Source organism: Triticum urartu, chromosome 4 (assembly GCF_003073215.2).
Source record: "Triticum urartu cultivar G1812 chromosome 4, Tu2.1, whole genome shotgun sequence".
Lineage (NCBI taxonomy): Eukaryota > Viridiplantae > Streptophyta > Magnoliopsida > Poales > Poaceae > Triticum > Triticum urartu.
Genome location: NC_053025.1, coordinates 121462826 through 121481120, shown reverse-complemented (window position 1 = coordinate 121481120; position 18295 = coordinate 121462826).

Sequence of the window (18295 nt, the reverse complement as noted above, 5' to 3'; positions counted from 1 at the left end):
GGGCACAATCCGTTGAAGAGAATATCACAAGCTTGAGCATTGTATTGCAACATCTTCAACTCATCCGCGGTAGCTTCACGGTTTGGTTCTCTCCCATCAAAGAAGTCACCTTGCAAACCAACACACACAATAGCCCAAACGGTGGGGTTATGTCCAAGAATACGCATTTTCATTTTATGCTTCCAACTAGCAAAATTAGTACCATCAAAGTAGGGACCTCTACGGTGGTAATTTCCCTCACTAGACGCCATACTCTCCTAGGTTGTGAAACCAAGGCTATGACCACCAAAGCTATGGAGATCAAAGCAAATGGAGACCAAAGCTCTGATACCACTTGTAGGATCGAAGTATGTCTAGAGGGGGGGGGGTGATTAGACTACTTGACCAAATAAAAACTTAACCTTTTCCCAATTTTAGTTCTTGGCAGATTTTAGCTATTTTAGGACAAGTCAAGCAATCATCACATAATTCAAGCAAGCATGCAAAGAGTATATTGGCAGCGGAAAGTAAAGCATGCAACTTGCAAGAATGTAAAGGGAAGGGTTTGGAGAATTCAAACGCAATTGGAGACACGGATGTTTTTCCCGTGGTTCGGATAGGTGGTGCTATCCTACATCCACGTTGATGGAGACTTCAACCCACAAAGGGTAACGGTTGCGCGAGTCCACACAGGGCTCCACCCACAAAGGGTAATGGTTGCGCGAGTCCACACAGGGCTCCACCCACGAAGGGTCCACAAAGAAGCAACCACCCACAAAGGGTCCACGAATAAGCAACCTTGTCTATCCCACCATGGCCATCGCCCACACAGGACTTGCCTCACTAGCGGTAGATCTTCACGAAGTAGGCGATCTCCTTGCCCTTACAAACTCCTTGGTTCAACTCCACAATCTTGTCGGAGGCTCCCAAGTGACACCTAGCCAATCTAGGAGACACCACTCTCCAAGAAGTAACAAATGGTGTGTAGGTAATGAACTCCTTGCTCTTGTGCTTCAAATGATAGTCTCCCCAACACTCAACTCTCTCTCATAGGATTTGGATTTGGTGGAAAGAAGATTTGAGTGGAAAGCAACTTGGGAAGGCTAGAGATCAAGATTCATATGGTAGGAATGGAATATCTTGGTCTCAACACATGAGTAGGTGGTTCTCTCTCAGAACATATGAGTTGGAATGGTGTATGCGTTCTGATGGCTCTCTCCACGAATGAAGAGGAGGTGGAGGGGTATATATAGCCTCCACACAAAATCCAACCGTTACACAGTTTTCCAATCTCGGTGGGACAGAATCAACAAACTCGGTCGGACCGAAAATGTAAACCTAGTGACCGTTAGAGATTTTCGGTGGGACTGACATGCAACTCGGTAGGACCGATATGGTTAGGGTTTGGGCATAACGTAATCTCGGTGAGACCGATTACACAAACTCGGTGAGACCGAATTTGGTAATTAGCTAACTAGAGAGTTGGTCAGGCAAACTCGGTGGGACCAATTTGCTCTTTCGGTGAGACCGAAAAGTTACAAAGGGGAAACACTGAATTTACATTGCAATCTCGGTGGGACCGATTCGCTCTTTCGGTGAGACCGAAAAGTTACGAAAGGGAAACAGAGAGTTTGCAATCCCATCTCGGTGAGACCGAGATCCCTATCGGTAGAACCGAATTGCTAGGGTTTGGCAGTGGCTAATGACAAGTGAAACTCGGTGGCGCCGGATAGGAAGAATCGGTAGGACCGAGTTTGGCTTAGGGTTTAGGTCATATGTGGATATGGGAAAGTAGTTGAGGGTTTTTGGAGCATATCACTAAGCACATGAAGCAAGAGGCTCATTATGCAACACCTCATCCCTCCTTGATAGTATTGGCTTTTCCTAAAGACTCAATGTGATCTTGGATCACTAAAATATAAAATGAAGAGTCTTGAGCTTTTGAGCTTGAGCCAATCCTTTTTCCTTAGCATTTTGAGGGTTCCACTTTCACATCCATGCCATGCCAATCATTGAGCTTTCCTGAAATAATCATCTTGGAATAGCATTAGCTCAATGAGCTATATGTTGTTATGAATTACCAAAACCACCTAGGGATAGTTGCACTTTCACCCCCCTTGGGCGCGCCACCCTCCTTGGCCGGCCCCCTCCTCCACTCCTTTATATACGGGGGCAGGGGGCACCCCAAAGACACAACAATTGATCATTGATCTCTTAGCCGTGTGCGGTGCCCCCCTCCACCATAATCCTCGATAATATTGTAGCGGTGCTTAGGTGAAGCCCTGCGATGGTAGAACATCAAGATCGTCACCACGCCGTCGTGCTGACGGAACTCATCCCCGACACTTTGTTGGATCGGAGTCCGGGGATCGTCATCGAGCTGAACGTGTGCAAAAACTCGGAGGTGCCGTAGTTTCGGTGCTTGATCGGTCGGGCCGTGAAGACGTACGACTACATCAACCGTGTTGTTATAACGCTTCCGCTTCTGGTCTACCGTGTTGTTATAACACTCTCCCCTCTCGTTGCTGTGCATCACCATGATCTTGCATGTGCGTAGGAATTTTTTTGAAATTACTACATTCCCCAACAGCTTTATCAACTTCAATACCTCTTTCAGAAATTTTATGCCCCAAGACAATACCTTCATTAACCATAAAGTGGCACTTCTCCCAATTCAAGACAAGATTAGTTTCTTCACATCTCTGCAAAGCTTGATCAAGGTTGCTTAAGCAATCATCAAAAGAAGTCCCATAAACAGAGAAATCATCCATGAATACCTCAACAATCTTTTCACAAAAGTCAGAGAATATAGCAGTCATACATCTTTGAAAGGTAGCAGGTGCATTACATAAACCAAAAGGCATACGTCTATAAGCAAAGGTACCGAAAGGGCAAGTAAAAGTTGTCTTTTATTGGTTCTCTTTTGACACAGGTATTTGAGAGAAACCAGAATAACCATCTAGAAAGCAAAAATGTGTATGTTTGGATAATCTTTCTAGAATTTGATCAATAAAAGGTATAGGGTAATGATCCTTTTTAGTAGCTTTATTTAATTTGCGGAAATCAATTACCATTCTATAACCTGTGACAATTCTTTGTGGGATCAATTCATCTTTATCATTAGGAACAACAGTAATACCTCCCTTCTTGGGGACACAATGGACAAGACTTACCCACTGACTATCAGCAACGGGATAAATTATACCTGCCTCCAGAAGCTTTAGTATTTCTTTTCTTACCACTTCTTTCATCTTAGGATTTAACCGTCGTTGGTGATCAACAACCGGTTTAGCATCCTTCTCCAATTTTATTTTGTGCTGGCATAAAGTGGGACTAATGCCCTTAAGATCATCAAGTGTATATCCAATGGCAGCATGACGCTTCTTCAGAGTTTTCAATAATTTCTTTTCTTCATGCTCTGAAAGGTTAGCACTAATAATAACAGGATATATTTCCTTCTCATCAAGATAAGCATATTTAAGAGTATCAGGTAAGGGTTTAAGCTCAAACACGGGATCACCCTCGGGTGGAGGAGGACCCCCTAGAATTTCAACAGGCAAGTTGTGCTTCAAAATAGGTCCCTGTTTAAAGAATACTTCATCTATTTCCCTTCTTTCATTCATAAACATATCATTTTTCATGGACTAGCAAATATTGTTCTAAAGTATCACTAGGAGGCACGACAATAGAAGCAATACCAATAATTTCATCTTTACTAGGCAATTCTTTATCATGGGGTTGTCTACGAAATTTAGCAAAATTAAATTCATGAGACATGTCCCCTAAACCCATAGAAACAATATCTTTATTGCAGTCTATCTTAGCATTAACAGTATTCAAGGAGGGTCTACCAAATATAATGGGACAAAAGTCATCTTGTGGGGAACCAAGAACAAGAAAATTAGCAAGGTATTTAACTTTCCCACACAAGACTTCAACATCTCTAACAATCCCAACTGGTGAAATAATATATCTATTGGCAAGCTTAATAGTAACATCAATCTCTTTTATCTCAGCAGGTGCAATATCATGCATAATTTCTTGGTATAAGGAATGAGGTATTGCACTTGCACTAGCACCCATATCACATAAGCCATGATAACAATGATCTCCTATTTTAACAGAAATAACAGGCATGCCTACAACAGGTCTATGTTTATTTTTAGTATCAAGTCTAGCAATTCTAGCAGACTCATTCCAGAAGTAAATAACATGCCCATCAATTTTATCGGCCAAGAGATCTTTAACCATAGCAACACTAGGTTCAACTTTAATTTGCTCGGGGGGTTTTGGTTTCTTAATATTACTTTTATTGACCACAGTTGAAGCTTTAGCATGATCCTTTATTCTAACAGGGAAAGGTGGTTTCTCAATATAAGCAGTAGGAACAACATGATCATTATAAGTGATAGTCTTTTCTTCAACTTTAATAGGTGCAACTACTTTTACTTCAATTCAAGGATTATATTTAAACCACTTCTCCTTAGGGAGATCAACATGAGTAGCAAAGGATTCACAGAAAGAAGCTACTATCTCAGAGTCAAGTCCATATTTAGTGCTAAATTCACGGAAAGCATCAGCATCCATAAAAGATTTAACACAATCAAACTTAGGTGTTATACCTCACTCCTTACCTTTGTCGAGGTCCCAATCTTCAGAGTTGTGTTTAATTCTTTCCAATAAATCCCATTTGAATTCAATAGTCTTCATCATAAAAGATCAAGTACAAGAAGTATCGAGCATGGTGCGATTACTGAGAGAAAGCCGAGCATAATTTTTTTGAATAATCATGTCTTTTGAGAGCTCATGATTGGGGCATGAATATAACATTGACTTAAGCCTCCCCCAAGCTTGAGCGATGCTTTCTCCTTCGTGAGGACAAAAATTATATATATAATTACGATCACGATGAACCAGACGCATAGGATAAAACTTCTGATGAAATTCCATTTTCAATCATTGGTAGTTCCATGATCCAATATCATCACATAGCCTAAGCCATGTCAATGCATCTCCCTTCAAAGATAAACGGAATACCTTCTTCTTGATAACATCCTCGGGCATACCAGCAAGCTTAAATAATCCACAAACTTCATCCACATAGATTAGGTGCAAATCGGATGTAATGTTCCATCACCTGTGAAAGGATTAGCTAGCAGTTTCTCTATCATACCCGAAGGAATTTCAAAGTAAAAATTTTTAGTAGGTTCAGTAGGTTGAGGAGCAACTCTTTGCTCTACTGGTTGGGGTGAAGATACCCTGAACAAGCCCCTCAAAGGATTATGTTCCATAGTAACAAGTGACAGTAAATTTCAGCACACTATATAAATTTTTCCTTACCAAATTCCACCTACCAAAGGCGCTTCACTCCCCGGCAATGGCGCCAGAAAAGAGTCTTGATGACCCACAAGTGTAGGGGATCTATCGTAGCCTTTTCGATAAGTAAGAGTGTCGAACCCAACGAGGAGCAGAAGGAAATGATAAGCGGTTTTCAGCAAGGTATTTTCTGCAAGCACTGAAATTATCGGTAACAGATAGTTTTGTGATATGGTAATTTGTAACGGGTAACAAGTAATGAAAGTAAATAAGGTGCAGCAAGATGGCCCTATCCTTTTTGTAACAAAGTACAAGCCTGGACGAACTCTTATATAAAGGAAAGCGCTCCCGAGGACACATGGGAATTATCGTCAAGCTAGTTTTCATCACGTTCATATGATTCGCATTCGGTACTTTGATAATTTGATATGTGGGTGGACCAGTTCTTGGGTACTGTCCTTACTTGGATAAGCATCCCACTTATGATTAACCCCTATTGCAAGCATCTGCAACTACAACAGAAGTATTAAGGTAAACCTAACCATAGCATGAAACATATGGATCCAAGTCAGCCCCTTACGAAGCAACGCATAAACTAGTCTATCACTCTAGAAACCCATCATCTACTTATTACTTCCCAATACCTCCCTATAGGCCCAAACAATGGTGAAGTGTCATGTAGTCGACGTTCACATGACACCACTAGAGGGATGACAACATACATCTCATCAAAATATCAAACGAATACCAAATTCACAAGACTACTTATAGAAAGACTTCTCCCATGTACTCAGGAACAAACGTAACTACTCACAAAGCATATTCATGTTCATAATTAGAGGGATATTAATATGCATAATGGATATGAACATATGACCTTCCACCAAGTAAACCAACTAGCATCAACTACAAGGAGTAATCAACACTACTAGCAACCCACAGGTACCAATATGAGGTTTGGATATAGAGATTAGATACAAGAGATGAACTAGGGTTTGAGATGAGATGGTGCTGGTGAAGATGTTGATGGATATTGACCCCCTCCCGATGAGAGGATCATTGGTGATGACGATGGTGATGATTTCCCCCTCCCGTAGGGAAGTTTCCCTGGCAGAACAGCTCCGCTGGAGCCCTAGATTGGTTCCGCCAAGGTTCCGCCTCGTGGCGGCGGAGTTTCATCCCATGAGCTTGCTTATGATTTTTTCCTAGACGAAAGACTCCATATAGCCAAAGATGGGAATCAGAGGGCCACTAGGGGGCCCACGAGGCAGGGGGCGCGCCCCCACCCTTGTGGATGGTGGGTGGCCCCCCTCTGGTACTTCTTTCGCCCAATATTTTTTTATATATTCTGAAAATAATTCCCGTGGAGTTTCAGGACTTTTGGAGATGTCCAGAATAGGTCTCTAATATTTGCTCCTTTTCCAGCCCAGAATTCCAGCTACCGGCATTCCCCCTCTTCATGTAAACCTTGTAAATAAGAGAGAATATGCATAAGTATTGTGACATAATATGTAATAACAGCCCATAATGCAATAAATATCGATATAAAAGCATGATGCAAAATGGACGAATCAGAGGCCTGGAGTCAAACTTGAATTGCTCTGTGAAGCCATCTTCGCGAAGATCATCTTCAGAACAGAGAAGCGTGAGGCTCTTCCAGGACCGCCGACAGGCTTCATGCGCAACGAATGAGTTCTTGGTTGCCAAGTTGCGAATGCGATTTATATCAACCAAGAGACTCTGCATTTGGCGCTTCAGCCAGTCTTGATGCCTATCCTGCTTTCGATGCAAAGATACCAGAAGCTCACGATCGTTGAGGACACGGGGACGCTTCTGAGGCCTTTGAGCAATGGTGCTAGCAGTCGCTTCAGTACTGGCACGATGCGGCAGACGCAAGTTGCCAGCCAAAGGACAAGCAGGTGTAGGAGAATTGGGCACATGAATGCCTGGCTGCGTGAAGCTTTGGAATTCTTCATTTTGAGGATGGAGTAGCTTCTTTGCTGGCTCAGGGTAGATGGCTTCAATAGACATATCAACATTAGGCAAGCGACATGGTTGCACGCAGACGCCTGATAGTTGATCGTTGAATGAAGCTTGATAAGGAGCATAACCCATGGAGCATGAAACTTCAGTCCAAAGAGATCAATCCCAGAGGCTGCAAGCTATCGGATGAAGAAATCCTGAGTATTGAATCAGATGCCATTGATAATATAAAAACCAATGTCTTCATGGCACCTTCGAGTTTAGCTTCAGAGGAGTTGCCTTTGATTGGCCAGAGAGTACGCCTCAAAATGTGATAGACTGTGTGGGGCAAGTACTCAAGGTCCTTAACAAAGAACTCCTTGGGGTATTCAGTGTCATGGGGCAATGGCTTCATCATGCTTAGCATCTGGCTCATGTTGGGATCTGGCTTCTAGAATATGCTTTGCAATTCATTCTTATGAAGCTGACAACCAGGTACAAACAACTCACCTGGAGTGAGCAGGGAAGTAAGCTCAATGATGTCCTAAGCTTTGGCTTCATGATGAACGTCACCTGTCATCCACTCAAGGATCCAAGTCTTCGGATCCCTGTTGTAGTCTCAAATATGCAATGTGGCATAAAACTATAGCAGAAGCTCTTCATTCCAGTGCTCCTTGTTAGTCAACGAATGGTAGCAGCCCAACATCCCTGAAATAGTCAAGGGCCTCTTCAAGGAATTGCAGCCTAGCCATAGCATCACAATCCAGACGCTTATGAGGAAAAATCCGGTCCTGGTTGTATAAGATGCAGGAGTAGTAGCTTCGTTGTTGATGGCTCCAAAACCCGTCATAGGAGATCTTGGGGTTCTTGTAGGGGTTCTTGGCACTATTGAAGAAGGTGTTGTGCACCCTGAAGCTTTGCACATCAAAGGAGCCTGGTGTAGTAGCAGCACCGGGAAGCCTTGGAAGTCTGGGCTTTGGCTTCTGGGTTTGAGGCCTTTGCTCCACATGGTAATCATACTGAGGTATAGGAGCAGTAGGTGGAACCATGACATGCCATCTGACTGTGACAAGATCGCCACTACAATTGAATGCGCGTTCCATTGCATGAGGCCTTGGTGGAGGAATGGCATTATCTGAAGTGATTGGCTGCACAATGGTGTCTTCAGCCTGCACATTGGCTTTGGGCTCCACATTATCTTCAGCCATGACTGTGTCATTGGATTCAGTGTTGTTGGTGGTGGAAGCCTCATTGTTTTCAACCTCCATCTCTTCAACAACAGGAGGGTCTGGCACAATCACATTCTCTTCGTGTAGGAATGGGTCATTGGCGGGGGGAGTAGCTTCTTTCTCTTCTTATTTTTCTTCAATGGCTGATGCAGCCAGAATGTCTTTAGCAGCTTTGGCTTCAGACTCAGAGGTAGACATAGAAGGGATGGCTTCAGGGAACACTTGTCATGCTACTGAGCTGGTTTGGTGCACATCCTCTTCTGGAATGCTTGACATGGAGACCCGAGGCCTTTGCGAAGCCTACGAAATGTTGGCGACGCCTTTGGAGAGGAAGTGGTCTGTTCCATGTAGTCATCATCAAGCACCGGAGTGGTGACTTGAGCTGGTGGAGTACGGGGGATTTCATCTTGCAGGGGGGGTGTCTGGATGTTGCTCAACCCATGAGTCATCTTGAGCAACTGGCGTCAAGGGACGACCAATGCTTATGAGTTCACTGCTCGTGGGAGCAGGCGATGATCGTATTGGGTTCAAGCTAAGAAGGACTTCATCATCATTAACATTGTCTTCACGACCAATGTCTTCAACTGCGTCTGGGCCAACATCTGGAATCTCTTCACTTTCTGGAGCCTATGTGGAAGCAGGCTCATGAATCACAAGGTGGCGCTCACGGTTGGAAGGAGGAGCAACAGAGATAGGTTCAATGTTGAGGGGCTCTGGGGCAGCAGCACGCTCTTTTCTTGAAGACATTGAAGCCTTTGTCTTCAACTTCTTCTTGGAGGGAGCATCATCAGAGGTGTCTTTGTGCATCCTCTTTCTGGCTTCAGCTTCAGCTTGCATTGTCTACTTTTGCTCAGAAGCTGCTGATGGGATCTTTGGCTTCGAGCCAGTCATGCTGGCAGGGAAGACAATGCTTGGTTGGTCCTACCTTTAAGATTTTGGTTCAGCTTCAGCAGACTTCTTTCTCTTCTTGGCAGCCATCTTGGGGTTGATGCCAGGACGCCCAAGTGCCTTTCTCTTCTCAGCCTCATCGTGCGCATGCACACATTTTTGCGCATAGTACTTCATGTGCTCGGGTGAGCCTTTGGCTTCTTCACGCTTCTTATTGAACTCGGCCTTGAGGTCATTCATCATTTGCTTGAATATTTGCACATCAGCAACACTGAGCTTGGCCATGTGCTTCTTGAACTGTGCCTTCTCATAGTCTATCTTGTTCTTTAGCTCAACTATTTTCTGCGCTAAGGCAAGTTCGTTGGGAATGGCTTCGTGAAATGTGACGCTGATGTCCACAAGCAGTTGCAGATCATCAATGTTGACGCTTTGGTCCTCAAACCATTCATCAATGAAGTTTTTTAGTATAACAACATCAAATAGAGATAGATCGTGGAAGATCTCAACCTCTTGCTTGCTCTTGATCAACATTTCTAAAGCTTAATCTCCAAGATCTTCATCACTTGACAGATCGATGGTATTGTCCTCATTGCGCAGAATGGCAGTAGGAGTAAGGTCATGCCCAGAAATCTTCTTGGGCTTCTAGGTCTTCTTGGAGACACGAGATAAATCTTCAGACTACACACTGGGTTCAGGAGGGACAGTTTTCAATGGCTTCACAATCGAAGCTTTTGGTGCAGTAGAGGGCTTTGAAGCTTTTGACTTTTTCTTTGGCTTCGGTAGTGCAGGAGCATCCTCAGAGTCTGCATCATCAGCAGACTGATCTACTGTGGCCCTCTGAGCAACAATATGGGAGAGGAGCCCATCGAAGCCATTGAAGGGGCTGATGACATTGGGATTGGCGTCACGTGTGCCATCCGGCCTTGGAGAAGACAGACCAGGGTTGAAGTTGAGTCTGAATGCCCTCTTGTTCATGGTAGCAGACTCCTTTGCAAATTGAAAGTTGCGCTTGAAGAAATCATCGTCATGACACCATCGAAGAGATGATGGGTCGGCATTTTCTGGCTGACGTCCTCGGACCATGCATGGATAGAAGCCTTGAGCAATAGCTTCAGGCTTCATCTCGGGTGGCAAATTCCTGTAAAGAATATCGCCCCACGGGCGCTTGATAGCATTCTTTTCAGCATACTCAGAAGTGACGAAGTTATACTTGAACCATTGCTCAGCCCAATATCTTCGGATCCACTGGATTCTGGTTTTGTGCTGATTGTACTTCTCCCCAGGATCTGACTTGTAAAGTTCGTACAGATCTGTGGCAGGTCCAGAGCAGTATTCCCACAGTGTTTCCTGCCACCTTTCCTTGCAGATTTCTCAGTAGCCATAATATTCAGATAGAGAGGCTTCAAAACAATGAAAGGCTTCCGACGACTTGTCAAATAAGAACTGGCTTCAGGAGAGTCAATGTGATGCTGTTAGTATTCTGTAAATGAATGCAGACTATGAGAACCAAGGGATTCTCCCATGGACATGTACCTGTGACAGCATTAGAGATGCGAGCGAAGGGGAAGAGGTCATATGCATTCCTAGAAGATTTTGAAGATAAATTAGTTTGAAGACATTGACCTCATAGTGCGAAGACATTCACTTATTTGAAGTGAGTAGGTTCCAAATTTGTATGAATTCATGAATAAGTACAAGTGAGGAATCTAACTAGTTATGAAGCATAAGTGAATATACTTTGCAAGATATGAGATTTAGAAATAGAAAGATCCAGATTTGGAAGTGCATAAACCACTTTTGGGTGAAGTGGACGGATTTGACAGATCGAAAAAGCGGTAAAAAGCGAGTTTATTTACCACTGAAGAACGGCTAGATGGGGCAGAACGGATGCCGAGAAGTCCAATCTCCCGTGCCCTAACTTGGTGGCGGAAGACACCTACGGCGGCGGTGGAGAAGACGAGGTCCGCGACCGGTGTGAGGACGGCATCGAAGAGGTCACGGCAGCTAAGCGCTTCGTCTCCGGTGTCGATGCGAGCTAGCAGTGGCGCTAGGGTTTGAGCGAGATGGCGAGTTGGAAGAGGAGATAATGACCACGTGGGTGTGTATTTATAAGGTGAAGGGCTGCTCAACGCAATTACGCACGTGCCCCTGGCGGTTCACATCTTATGGACACGTGGCATGCATGCAACTCGTTGAGAGTTGTTCCATGTTCCCACACACACCAGGTTTGTCGCGTGGTTGTTCCGGCATCTCCGGTATTCAGGCAAAAAGGATATAGCACTGAAAGCAGTTTTAAATGTGTGTCTCTGTATCTTCAGCTAACAAGGATGCAGTGAAGACATTCGACACGTGTCAACAGAATGCATATGACTTAGATAGACAGAATTTGAGGAAGAAGCATAGAAGGGGTTAGGGTCCGATCACATTCACTTAGTTTAGAAAACGGCAAGTTTGAAGACATAGTATAAGTGAATATTGTAGAGGACAGAACACACACACACATGTATGTATGTATATATATATTTCAGAAAAGACCAAATCAACATTGCAAAGATAAACCTTGAGGACAAATCAATGTTGAAGACAAACCAAATATGAAGATAATGCAATCATGATGCCAAATGAAAATCTTTGAGAAAGTTTGGTGGTGGCGTTACCCAGCGTATAGGAAGTATTAGACCCAGACACGGCGCACAATTATCATGGCGCATGAAGTAAAATTCCACGTTAATGTATTCACACTTAGAAGGTAAGTCTTCATTAATTGAAGATACATGTTACTTCGTGTGTTGCACATCTAAGTCATGAACATGCATAAGCGCTAGGATGTGTGTCCTTTCACAGGGCATTCGAGGATTCTAAGATATTTAGCTCACACCGCAGCTTGCAAAACCTTTTCTCATCCAAGGGCTTTGTGAAGATATCTGCCAATTGCTCTTCAGTGTTGACGTGAATGATATCAATGTCTTCCTTCATGACATGATCTCTGAGAAAGTGATGACGGATTTGAGTGTGCTTTGTCTTCGAGTGCTCAACTAGATTGTTGGCAATCTTGATGATGCTTTCATTGTCGCAGTAGAGTGGCACATGCTTCAGGTGGATGCCATAGTCCTTGAGAGTTTGCTTCATCCATAAAAGCTGAGCGCAGCAACATCCAGCAGCAATCTATTCGGATTCAGCAGTGGAGAGTGATACACAATTCTGCTTCTTTGAGGACCAACAAATAAGAGATCATCCAAGAAAGTGACATGTGCCTGATATGTACTAGAGATTGACCTTGTCACCAGCATAATCAGCATATGAGAATCCAACTAGATCAAACTCCGAGCCCTTTGGATACCATAATCCTAGTGTTGGGGTGTAAGCCAGATATCGAAGAATTGGCTTCACAGCTAAGTGATGTGATTCCTTTGGTGCCGCTTGGAATCGGGCGCACATGCAAACGCTAAGCATTATATCAGGCCTAGATGCACATAAGTAGAGTAAAGAACCAATCATGGAGCGGTATACCTTTTGATCAAACTCTTTACCATTGTCGTCGGGGCCCAATTTGCCTTTGGTTGGCATTGGCGTTGTGTACCCTTTGCAGACTTGCATTCCAAACTTCTTCAGACAATCTTTGAGGTATTTCTCTTGTGATATGAAGATGCCTGTCGGTGTCAAAACCGGCGGATCTCGGGTAGGGAGTCCCGAACTGTGCGTCTAGGCGGATGGTAAGAAGAGGCAGGGGACACGAAGTTTTACCCTGGTTCGGGCCCTCTTGATGGAGGTAAAACCCTATGTCCTGCTTGATTAATATTGATGATATGGGTAGTACAAGAGTAGATCTACCACGAGATTAGAGAGGCTAAACCCTAGAAGCTAGCCTATGGTATGATTGTATGTTTTTTGTTATGTCCTACGGACTAAAACCCTCCGGTTTATATAGACACCAGAGAGGGTTAGGGTTACACAAGGTCGGTTACAAAGGAGGAGATATCCATATCCGTACTGCCTAGGTTGCCTTCCACGCCAAGTAGAGTCCCATCCGGACACGAGACGAAGTCCTGAATCTTGTATCTTCATAGTCCAACAGTCCGGCCAAAGGATATAGTCCGGTTGTCCAGAGACCCCCTAATCTAGGACTCCCTCACTAGCCCTTGAACTAGGCTTCAATGACGATGAGTCGGGCGCGCAGTATTGTCTTCAGCATTGCAAGGCGGGTTCTTCCTCCAAATACATCACAGAAGAATTTGAATACAAGGATAGTGTCCAACCCTGCAAAATAAGTTTCCACATACCACCGTAGATAGAATAACATTTCCACAAATCTAATCTGCTAACACGTTTTGGCAACATGACATTATGCCATGGCCCGGTAATTATTCGAACCGTTTTTCTTCAACCAGCTCCACACATAACGCGAAGAAGTTTTCAAGACGTCTTGTCAAAGCAGAGATTGTGTTCCCCTAATTACGGGATTCTCATTAATATGGTCATGGGTAACCCAACCGTATCTAGGACTCCTAGATTATAGGCAAGTCCCAAACGGCTACGGAGAGGATGCTTGATATTCACCCTCTTTATAAAGGGACAAGGCTTTTACTCTTTCCCTCCCGTGCTCAATCGAATCCTTCCCCCGCCTCGAGTTCTAACTCCCAAAGCCCAGGTCAGGTGCTCCGGACCTTCAATCATGTCCGGATCTAGCCTTCAAGGCCGGTGGATGCCCTCCTACGTTACAGAAGAAGATATCAAGAAGTTGAGGGAGGGCAGATACCTGACCGCCGAGGTTTCGCATCGGCTGCCTGCCCGAGGGCAGGTCGACCCTACTCCTGAACCCGAGGAGGCGCATTAATAAGCAGGATCGCCAGAGCTCCATGGCCAAAGGGTTCTATTCCAGAGTTGTCCGGATTATGGCAACGGGAGTGGTTTTACATCACATCTCCCAGAAGTGCCAAGTGGGCGGCTGCCCCTGCTTTCCGCTCAGGCCCTCCACCACAACTGATGTCATGGATTAGCAGAGGGCTGAGCTGGGGTCCCGCCAAGGACGTGCCTGTATTGCAAGGCCGCATTCAAAATCTCTTCGAAGGAGATTTCAGTTTGATTATGGTAATGCAAGTCATGCTGGTTCGACGAATCCAGCCATGCAAATGCCGGCCTCTTCGCATGTGGGAGTTCAACCCAGAAGGACAGCGCGCTATTCAGAATTTCCTCGGCCTGACGCATGAGGAGATGTATAGATCATTCTTCGGACCCTAGATAGAGTGTCCGGATACTACCGAGGACGTGGGCCTGAGCAGCAACCGCACCGCCGACCAAGTAAGTTATCCTCTAGCCGAACACACGGTCTTTCATTTATCATGACGTTATTCTGAGAAATCGCTTTTTGACCAGGACTGGATAACAAAGGCGAAGATGATTCGGTGTTCGGCCCCCCTTCCTAAGGGTTTGGAAAATCCAGTACTGGAGAAGATGCTCGAGCTAGCACCTTGCCCGGAGCCCTCAAAGGAAGACAAAGGGGGGAATAATGAGGGCGAAAGCGGGCCTCCACCGCTACCTATTCCGACCAAGGGAACGAGCGCCTCCGTGAGGGAGGATAACCGAGGGGAGGAATCTGACATTCTCTCACCCCGGGGAAGGAAGAGGACTGCCTCTGAAGATCCGGAAACCAAGGTTTCCAAGCGGGAGAAGAAATCTCCACCAAAGGGTCCTACCTTGGAGGGTGCTCTTGCCGCACAAAGTCCACGCGGGGATCAGCCCTCTAACGAGCTGTAAGTAATTAAAAAGTATTTTAATAGTGAAGATATATTACCTTACCTCTGAGGAAAATAACTGAAGTATTTATCTTGCAGTTCGGATCTTAGCCCTTCTCAGCAGAGCTCGTCTTCGGGGGATCTTCTTCCGGAGATGATGGAGAGCGAAACGCCTCCCCCAGACTCCTCCGGGCAAGAAGCGGGCGACCTTGAAGTGTCGTCACGGAGGGCCTCTCCAGATCCGGTGAGGCCAGAAGATAATCCTATAGTCACCCGAAGTCCCTAGCGTCCGGCTCTCGAAGAGAGCAAACAGAAGAGTCCGGCACCGTCTGGTATGCGGTCGGACGTACTGAGAGAGCTTTTGGAGCGAGCGGCCATCTCAGAAGAACACCGTACATTGATGGGTACGGTGATGGAAAGGATTTCATCCGCCGAAAGCGGGTTGCATGATGCCTTTATCAGTCTACTGACGGGCTTTGAGGTACGTAAAATGATGTACATTTGTCATGGTACCGCACATTTTTAGGTGTGCCCTGTGTAGATAGTAGCCCCTAAGACTCTGGTTGTCGCTGAGAACGGCGGCAAATAAAGGATCGTAGTCCCAGGCAATACCCATACCGCTTTAATGTGCAGGTAGTGGGAGCTCTGGTGGCTAGCCGGACTCATGAGTTTGCCGAACTGAAGCGGCAACTGGATGCGGCGGATGCCGACATCGAGCTTGTTAACAAGAGGCTTGACGAGGCACAGGGTAAGTGGTATTTTTCGGTGAATGCCACATTGTAAGAGCAGCATAATGCCAGTATCTTTAATATATTGTGACTGCAGATGGAGCTGCCACCGTGGAAACCCTGTGGGCGGAACTTGCCCGAGCCAAAGAACAAGCAAGGATTAGTAATGCGGCTGCTTTGAAGGCGGCCGAAGAGTTGAAAGCCGAGAAGGCCACGCATTGCGAGAGCAAAGAGAAGATGGCCCAGATGGCCATAAAGTTAAAAGGCACTGCCGACCGTTGCCAGTTCCTTGAAAAAGAAAACCGAGCGAAGGCAACGGACCTTGAAAAGGCCACGATGGCGAACAAAGACACCCGTTCTGCTATGAGAGCGAAGAACGAGGAGCTGCGTGAATCCGGGGATATTGCGGTTGGGAAGCCCTTTATGCTGCGGAGGAAGTTCAGAGATCCGCGGTATGCCCCTCTGGATCAGCTGTGGAGTTCGGCAGATGCATATATGGACTTGGCAACGAGCGCTGTCAATGCAGCCAAATACTTCCGAGATCAAACAGATCGTGAAGTGGACAAGCTGTTCTGGTCGCAATTTAACGTTCCAGAGCGTCCGCTTCCATTGACTGATCAGCTAGCCAAATGGGCTGAACTCAATAGGTTGTCCGGACTCGCCATGAGGTCTGTCGTGGATCAGCTGTGGCCGGAAAAGCCGAAGCCGAATAGCTATTTCAGCTTAGTGCAGCAGTTCCTTGGTGCGGTGCCGCGCATCAATGCGATGAAGAGGTCGGCGTGCATAGAAGGCTCACGGATGGCCCTTGCCCGTGTTAAAGCATACTGGGCGGAGATGGATGCTACCACTGTTGCGGCGCAGGGTTCGGCCATAGGCCGAGTGGCTGCCGAGCACTATTTCGAAGAGGTTCTCGAGGGTGCTCGTTTGATAGAGGCCCAGTGCTCGAAGAATATTATGTTTGAGTGACATGTATTCCCATTGTAAACACAATGTTTTTATGAAATTTATTAAGGTTGTGTTTATACTTTTGCCTGAAAGTAGTATGATGCCTCCTGTGCAGCCGTTTATGTATACATGTATGTAACCTGAAAGATTGCAGTCGTCGGCTTCAGCCCCCACGCATATAATGCGGAGGTGTTCGTAGAAGACGCGTGTTCACATTTAAACCAACGTCTTGGTCCTACTAAGGAGGTGATAGCGCAGCGAACGAGGCAACCGGACTATAATGCTTTAACACTTTCACTTAGCCATAGGAGTTTGACGATGGGGCTACTATATAGCCCCTGGTGGCTCCGCACTCTCCCGAATTCGGGGTGCATACATGCCTGGCCGGGATACGGCCCTTCGTTAAGGCGGAGGAATTCTAACATTCCGGTAGGTCATCGAGTGGTTGACCAGTCTCATGCTATATCATGACAGTCAGTTTTTGGCTTTCTCTACTGAGGTGCTCGTCCGGATGACCCGGGGCACAATCGCAGTAGTTCTCCTAGTGCTACCTTAGACGATAGAGCGGAACGTAAGGTACCAAAACATAGGAGCTGGGCAAACCCAACATTTTACCAAAGACATGATTTGGAGCTGATGCATATAGGGCCAAACTCGCGACGCCGAACACTCCCTAAGGTATTCGGTCTTTATGGTATGAACCGGGCCTAATCAGTGCCCTTTGTAAGAAGCCCCTGGTGTTCAGGTACGTGCATTATTCTGACGTGGCCACATGCCAAGACGCCAGCATCCTTCTCAATTGTACTGAGAATCCGAGGGATGTGTATCAACAAGAGACAGTAAAAAAGGTTGGCGCAGGGTCTTAATCTAAAAAGAATCCTTGGAACGGGTCCCTGCTGCACGTCTGCACCTGTGTCTCCGTTGTGCCGTATCCTGGACGGGTGTAGCACGGTGGTCATCTGTAAAAGAGAGGAACTTAGGTGAAAAGTTGTCGTGCAAAAAGGTAGGTTTTTGAAAAACCCATGTATAATTCAAGATGAGTAAAAATTGCCACTTGTCTGCATGCGTTGAGCCCCTTGTATTTGTGATAGGGGTGTGGCCATCAAACCTGTACGAATTACATACAGCTGCACCGGACTCGTCTAACTGTGTCCGTGGTCTTGACGGCCTATCGAATACTTTAGTTGGTGAGGCCATTTTAGTGTGCGGCTGCCCAGGCAGCCGCATTCTCTTCGGTGCGCAGGGATCGCTCCATATTTCCATTTACTGTAATGATGCCACGTGGACCGGGCATCTTGAGCGTGAGGGAAGCGTCTGCGGTATTGCGTTAAAGCGAGCGAAAGCTTTGCGTCCAAGTAGTGCTTGATAGCCACTTTGGAATGGAGCAATGTGGAAGGATAAATTTTCGCTATGGAAGTTATCGGGGAAGCTGAATATGACTTCTAGTAGCAGGGAGCCCGTGCAGTGAGCCCCTGGGCCTGGCGTTACTCCTTTAAAGGTAGCATTGTTGTGGCAA